At 33.3% G+C, this 8,284-nt stretch overlaps 1 long non-coding RNA gene across 1 annotated transcript; it reads left to right on the forward strand.

Moving 5' to 3' along the window:
• Nucleotides 1-76: 76 nt before the first annotated feature.
• On the forward strand, nucleotides 77-3,009 carry LOC141392150 (uncharacterized). Its single transcript, XR_012409787.1, has 5 exons — nucleotides 77-312; nucleotides 389-578; nucleotides 639-1,093; nucleotides 1,389-2,224; nucleotides 2,284-3,009. It is a non-coding gene; the product is annotated as an uncharacterized lncRNA (long non-coding RNA).
• The last annotated feature ends 5,275 nt before the right edge of the window (nucleotides 3,010-8,284 follow it).

Consider the following 8,284-nt stretch of genomic DNA (forward strand, 5'->3'; position numbering starts at 1 on the left):
CGGTTTGTTAGTAAATTATTTGTTTAAATATGTTATATTATATACTTTAATCGTGTTTTTGATGTATTCTTTGTAGTGGATGCATTATTAAGTCCCTGTTTATTGTCGGTTAAACAATGCAAAGGTTAAAGAAATAGCCTTTAACATCCGCCATGTTCCCGATCATGGTATGAACGCGGTTCCGGTTCCTTAGTCAAAGTGAAACGTCTCAACGTTGGGAAGGGGAGGCTTACAATATTAAGACGTTAACAGTGTTCGAATAGCAAACAATATTCAGATCAATGATAATGAACATGGACGTTGGTAGATCAGGTAAGAATAAATCTGCGGTTTTATAGCTTATCGTGTCGTTTGTGTTCTTTTATTATTTTCGTTATTATTTATTAAGATTATCGTCGCCAAAACAATGCGAAGGTTAGGGAAAAACTTTAATATTGGTCATGTTCCTAATCATGGTATGTACGCGGTTCCGGACCTTAGTCAATGCGAGACCTCTCTACGGTCGGAAGCCGTTAATAACTTCGAATAGCAAACAATATCGATATCAAGGAGAATGAAAACAGACGTTGGTAGATCAGGTAAGAGTAAATATACGGTTTTATAGCTAACTGTGACATTGTCTTTTATTATTATTCTAGTTTTTAGTTCGTAAAGGTGCAACCTGAATGGAAGCTGTACATAATTATGCCATTGGAGTATGTCAAGACAGGCAATATCGTACACCATTGTCATTGGAACATGCCTTTTGTAGTTAAAAATATCGAACGACGCAGGCGGTCCCATCAATCACAGCTGTGACTGTGACAACAGCACCATCCGGACATTCATTGTTGTCGTTAAGTGCAATATAAATGCGGATGGCATTAACAATGTATTATGCAATGAAAAAACTTTTCCTGACGTACTTGTAGAAGTCTATAAAGGAACTTAAGACTTATCAGAACGAATGAAATTTTTCTTTTACATGCTGGTTTGCATGGCTCTGTGCTTTTATGATGAATGTGGTCTATAACTATGGCATAAGCAGATACATAAGACGATTCTGCGCTAGAGGACATTTTGGAACAATAAAAAAAAGTGTTGAACATTTCAGGTAAGAACTTATTTAATACATATAATTCTATGTACTTTCGTCCTTAAATAAATACAGTCGAACATCTCTATAACGAACTTCACTGTAATGAATACTTCTTTATAAAAGAGTTGTTTTTAAGGAAAAAGTCGAAATTTTCCATCAAAATAACCTTTCTACAAAAAATTTTCTATATAGCGTAGTAATTTGCCGGTCCCCAAGTGCTACGTTATAGAGAAGTTCGACTGTAGCAGGACTTTTATAAGAAGACATTTAGAGCAATGTGTGATATTATTTTTTTTTTTTTCAATTCCAGATGTAGATGGTGGTGTTTAGAGGCTGTTTGTTTTTCATCTCCTCCATTCATAGTTATGAATTTTGCCATTTGAATTCCTTCACAACATAAATTGCAGCACCGAGACATCCTACACCTTGTACCTTCCATTTCAATTAAAAATTCTATTAAAATATTGTTGTTCTTAGGCTGCCTCAGGTCATAATACGACCATAATCTACGGTTTTCCAAACTGTCAAATGATTTGGAATATTCCAGTTTCATTTGTTTAGCCCTGCAGCAATTTGAAAGATTTATTTAGCTGTCTTTAACACAATTTGCAATGATTATTTAATCACAGCGTTCGTATTCCATGACATCCCTCCAGCAGCCCCACCAACATGAATTTCAATTTCACAATAAGGATATATTTATATACGTACTTATTTGTATTTGTCTACTTAACATATCGTGAAAGGAAAAATTACTTTTTTCTTTATAGACACTTTTTGTTTGCACGCTGTTGCGGGCGGGCTTAAGGACATTCAGCTGTTTGTGCTGCCGTTCTCCTATTGTCATCTATTTCAATTTCAATTTATAGACGAACGAAGGGAAAAAAGAAATAAACAGCGACCACAAAACACTTGAGAAAATGGTAATTTTCCTTGAAGAGTAAACAGAAGGAGGAATCAAATCATCTACATTGTTGTTACAACAAATGAAACAACAACAATGTAAGGAATCTGCAACCGTATGGAATGGTATTAAAATACTATAATCCAAAGAAAATGAATGGCATAGAAAAACACTACAACAAATATAATGGCATATTTGATTAACCACAAAGGGGCAGGGAGAAATGGTTGGAAGATTTCAAGGTAAGGATTTTTTTAGATGCAAGATTTGTACATAAATTTAATTCTATCTTACATTTTAGAAAAGGAGAAGGATAGATGGTGAATCTTATAAGAGAAATGTATAGCTTCTTAAAGAGGACCAGCACACATTGGTGTAAAACGGCAAAGGCTTCAGAGCGCGGATTTTTGAAGCCTTTTTCTTTGAGGGCTTTCAAAGGGATTACAGAAGCACGCTTTCTTTATGAAAGGGTCTATAGAAGCACAATTACTTCCAGAAATGGTCTAAGGAAGCACAATTTCTTCCAGAAATGGTCCAAAGAAGCACCCTTTCTTTCTGAAAGGGTCTATAGAAGCACCCTTTTTTCAGAGAGGCTCTATAGAAGCACCCTTTTTTCAGAGAGGCTCTATAGAAGCACCCTTTCTTTCAGAGAGGCTCTATAGAAGCACCCTTTTTTCAGAGAGGCTCTATAGAAGCACCCTTTCTTTCAGATAGTGTCTATAGAAGCTCCCTTTCCTTCAGAAAGTGTCTATAGAAGCACCCTTTCTTTCAGAAAGGCGCTATAGAAACTCCCTTTCCTTCGAGAAGTATCTACAGATGCTCAAACTTGTAGACGTTTTCCAAAAAAATTGCAACTGGTTAAAACCTCTGAATCATGAATCGTTGCCATTGACTTCGCAGATACATACATTCATACATACACCGCCATACACCATCTTAACAAGGATACTCGCATATAAAAATCCTACTTCAATTTAACCAAGTAAATAAAAGTAAATGACAAGATTACCGAATGAAAATTGCAAAAGAATCCAAGGAGAAGAAGGAAGGAAAGATTATGCCATAATATTATAGTGTTGAGTAAGGTTTAACAAATACATATGGACTTGCATACATACACCAATCTACAACCCAGTTGGGGTGAATAAAGTGTGGGTGCGCTACTTGTCGTCTGGAGTTTATGTAATCACCAAGTAAAAACTGTCAGGAATCTAAATGCAAGTCTGGGTAAGTAATGTTTTTTTTCTGTCACTTTGCAATGTGCATTGTCTGCATTTTTCTTTTGTTCGTTTTTTTCTATGTGCTTTGTGTGTAGATCTTAAGTGCTGGATGGCTTGGATTGGGCTTTGAAATAAGGAAAAGTTGTTGCTAAAGATTTAAGGTAAGATTTATTTGAAATTTTACCCAAGGAAGAACTTTTCAGACATTTCACGTTGAAACTTAATTTTAGGACTTTCTCCTATGGAAAGGAACAATCTCGGGAACGGGAACAAAATCTTCTTTTAAATTAAGAATTTTCTCTAAGTAGCAGGCCTTTCAACTAGGGAATTTCCGGAACTTCAGAGTCTCATATCTCAGGAAGTATACATTTCCCCAACAAAAGTTATACAGCCTTGGAATCAGCATAAAAAAACACTATCTGTGGTAATAATTTCATATTTTTTCGAATACTGTCGGTAAAGGAAAGATATGCCGAATTTTTGTACGTGGATTTTTTAAAGATTTTTTGTTCGTGGATTTTTTAAAGAATTTTTGTACGTGGATTTTTTAAAGAATTTTTGTACGTGGATTTTTTAAAGAATTTTTGTACGTGGATTTTTTAAAGAATTTTTGTACGTGGATTTTTTAAAGAATTTTTGTACGTGGATTTTTTAAAGAATTTTTGTACGTGGATTTTTTAAAGAATTTTTGTAAGTGGATTTTTTAAAGAATTTTTGTACGTGGATTTTTTAAAGATTTTTTTGTTCGTGGATTTTTTAAAGAATTTTTGTACGTGGATTTTTTAAAGAATTCTTGTACGTGGATTTTTTAAAAATTTTTAAAGAAAAAAGTTGTTGCTAAAGATTTAAGGTAAGATTAATTTGAAATTTTACCCAAGGAAGAACTTTTCAGACATTTTACGTTGAAATTTAGGATAAAGGTTTAAGGTTGATAAAGGATGACAAACGGGGAATTTTTGAAGATTTTTGGAATCCACCAAAGACTAATCAAAATGTGGATTTTTTAAAGATTTTTTGAAGCCACCCAAGACTCCTCAAAAAATGGATTTTTTTAAAGATTTTTGGAAGCCACCCAAGACTCGTCAAAACGTGGATTTTTTTAAACAAATTTGGAAGCCACTCAAATCTCCTCAAAACGTATTTTTAAAGATTTTTGAAAGCCACCCAAGACTTCTCAAAACGTAGATTTTTTAAAAATTTTTGTAAGCCACCCAAGACTCCTTAAGACGTGGTTTTTTAAAGGATTGGGCTTAAAGTCTTCTTCCTTCAAACATAATCCCTTACAGTAATTATTATTCCACTACATTTTTCTAGGACCTCAGATGCACTTCTTGCCCTTAATTACAAAGGATTTCGGGCAGTATTTCGAAACATGTCATAAAACCTTTTGCTAATAAAGACAATAATTACATCTTTCCATTTCCATTTATAACCAATTACAAGTCCAGATTTCTTTCATGACCCAAAAACTTCCATCATTGCCGTCTAATGCCTCAAGATTAACATAATTTAACAACTTAACAAGCTGTCTAACTATGAAACATTATATTAATATGCATTATGCAGTAAGTAAACCACCCTTCCGCTAATTACATCTCTAGGATTCATTCACTCTCACTCCCCACCACTTTGTTAATTGCTTCATAAAGATTCACGAAAAGAAGAAACAAAAGAAAAAAAAAACATTAGAAATTATTGCCAAAAAAATCTCATTACCGAGCCCAGCTGTCAGTTTGAATTTTGAACCACGCAGCCAACAGTGAGTGGTTGACCCTGTGCAATAAAAATCCATAAAATATTGGAGGATACAATAACCCATCAATGATTACAGGACGACGAGGGGTTTCGTTGTCTATTTTAATGGCTTTGCAAAAAACCAATAATGATTCATCATCCACCCTCCTCGAAGTAATACCCTGGAAAACAGGATGTATTCCAGCAACAGTCGGCTAAAGTTTTACATGCTACAAAAACAGAAACAACAACTACAACTTCATGAAAAATGTATAACAATAATAATTATACGAAATTAGTTAAGTGAAACGAAGCAGAGAGTGAGGGAGCGGAGCGAACGTTCGAACGAAAGAACTTAAAGGGAACCTTTCTACTTTCAGTGTTGCATATAAAGACATTTCTTTGTAACATTAAACGTCGCATATTCCAAGCGACCTGGGGGAATAAAATTATAGTCGGTACTTAAATGAAATAAAATAAAACACATATGTATGTAAATACCTACATATACGTATGTAGATATTAAATACGAGGGGTGCAGAGGGCAAAGAAGCGTTGATTTTTTAAGATTTCCTTTGAGGAAACCAAAGAACCTGAAAAAGTTGAGTTTTAGAAAAAATGTTAAGAGTCGCCAAAATTCCAAAAATTTGTACACAAGCGTTTTATAAAGATTTTTGAAAGGCGCCCAAGTCTCCTGAAAACATGGATTTTTAAAGATTTTTGGAATCCACCCAAGTCTCCTCAAAACATGAATGTTTTAAAGATTTTTGAAAGGCATCCACATCTCCTCGAAACGTGGATTTTTTTAAAGATTTTTAGAAGTCTCCACGTTTCTTGGTAGTCTTGGGTGGCGTTCAAAAATCTTTAAAAAATCCCTGTTTTGGTGAGTCTTGGGTGGCTTCCAAAAATCTTTAAAAAATCCACGTTTTGGGTAGTCTTGGGTGGCTTTAAAAATACTTTAAAAAATCCAAGTTTTGGGTAGTCTTGGGTGGCTTTAAAAATTCTTTAAAAAATCCACGTTTTGGGTAGTCTTGGGTGGCTTTAAAAATACTTTAAAAAATCCAAGTTTTGGGTAGTCTTGGGTGGCTTTAAAAATTCTTTAAAAAATCCACGTTTTGGGTAGTCTTGGGTGGCTTTAAAAAATGCACGTTTTGGGTAGTCTTGGGTGGCTTTCTAAATTCTTTAAAAAATCCACGTTTTGGTGAGTCTTGGGTGGCTTCCAAAAATCTTTAAAAAATCCACGTTTTGGTGAGTCTTGGGTGGCTTCCAAAATTCTTTAAAAAATCCACGTTTTGGGTAGTCTTGGATGGCTTTCAAAATTCTTTAAAAAATCCACGTTTTGGGTAGTCTTGGATGGCTTTCAAAATTCTTTAAAAAATCCACGTTTTGGGTAGTCTTGGGTGGCTTTCAAAATTCTTTAAAAAATCCACGTTTTGGGTAGTCTTGGGTGGCTTTCAAAATTCTTTAAAAAATCCACGTTTTGGGTAGTCTTGGGTGGCTTTCAAAATTCTTTAAAAAATCCACGTTTTGGGTAGTCTTGGGTGGCTTTCAAAATTCTTTAAAAAATCCACGTTTTGGGTAGTCTTGGGTGGCTTTCAAAATTCTTTAAAAAATCCACGTTTTGGTGTGTTTTGGGTGGCTTCCAAAAATCTTTAAAAAATCCACGTTTTGGTGAGTCTTGGGTGGCTTTAAAAAATCTTTAAAAAATCCATGTTTTGGTGAGTCTTGGGTGGCTTCCAAAACTCTTTAAAAAATCCACGTTTTGGTGAGTCTTGGGTGGCTTCCAAAACTCTTTAAAAAATCCACGTTTTGGTGAGTCTTGGGTGGCTTCCAAAAATCTTTAAAAAATCCACGTTTTGGTGAGTCTTGGATGGCTCCTAAAAATCTTTAAAAAAATCCACGTTTTGGGAAGTCTTGGGTGGCTTCCAAAAGTCTTTAAAAAATCCACGTTTTGGTGAGTCTTGGGTGGCTTTCAAAATTCTTTAAAAAATCCACGTTTTGGGTAGTCTTGGGTGGCTTTCAAAAATCTTTAAAAATCCACGTTTTGCTGAGTCTTGGTTGGCTTCCAAAAATATTTAAAAAATTCACGTTTGGGGTAGTCTAGGATGGCTTTTAAAAATCTTTAGAAGTTCTATGTAAGTTTTTTTAATAATTTTTTAAAAAAATTTCGGACTTGGATTTTTTAAAAATGTTTAAAGAATTTCGGACCTGGATTTTTAAAAAATTTTGGACGTTGATGTTCGAGCGGTTTTTAAAACAATTTTGTTTGGACTTGGATATTTGAAAGATTTTTTTAAAAAAGCTTTTGACGTGTATTTTTGAAATATTTAAAAAAAATGGACATGGATTTTTGAAATATTTTAAAAAAATATTGGACGTGGATTTTTGAAGGATGTTTAAAAAATATTCGTACTGCCTGCCCTACGACGCGGTTTTTGTTTGATAATTTTTGGACGTAAATTTATTTATCAACAATTTTTAAAGAACTTTTGGACATGGATTTTTTAAAGAATTTTTGGACGTGGATTTTTTAAAGAATTTTTGGACGTGGATTTTTTAAAGAATTTTTGGACGTGGATTTTTTAAAGAATTTTTGGACGTGGATTTTTTAAAGAATTTCTGGACATGGATTTTTTAAAGAATTTTTGGACGTGGATTTTTTAAAGAATTTTTGGACGTGAATTTTTAATGAATTTTTGGACGTGGATTTTTTAAAGAATTTTTGGACGTGAATTTTTTAAAGAATTTTTGGACGTGAATTTTTTAAAGAATTTTTGGACGTGGATTTTTTAAAGAATTTTTGGACGTGGATTTTTTAAAGAATTTTTGGACGTGGATTTTTTTAAAGAATTTTTGGACGTGGATTTTTTAAAGAATTTTTGGAAGTGTATTTTTTTAAAGAATTTATGGACGTGGATTTTTTAAAGAATTTTCGGAGGTAGATTTTTAAAGAATTTTCGGAGGTAGATTTTTAAAGAATTTTTGGACATCGATTTTTTAAAGAATTTTTGGACGTGGAATTTTTTTGAAGGGGATTTTTTAAAGAAGTGTTAGACGTGGATTTTTTAAAGAATTTTTGGACGTGGATTTTTTAAAGAATTTTTGGACGTGGATTTTTTAAAGAATTTTTGGATGTGGATTTTTTAAAGAATTTTCGGAGGTAGATTCTTAAAGAATTTCTGAAAATGGATTTTTAAAGAATTTTTGGTCGTGGATTTTTTGAAGAATTTTCGGAGATAGATTCTTAAAGAATTTCTGAAAATGGATTTTTAAAGAATTTTTGGACGTGGATTTTTTGAAGAATTTTTGGACGTGGATTTTTTAAAGAATTTTTGGACGTGGATTTTT

Source organism: Musca autumnalis, unplaced genomic scaffold (genome assembly GCF_047663935.1).
Source record: "Musca autumnalis isolate F117 unplaced genomic scaffold, ASM4766393v1 scaffold_2, whole genome shotgun sequence".
In the NCBI taxonomy this organism is placed as follows: domain Eukaryota; kingdom Metazoa; phylum Arthropoda; class Insecta; order Diptera; family Muscidae; genus Musca; species Musca autumnalis.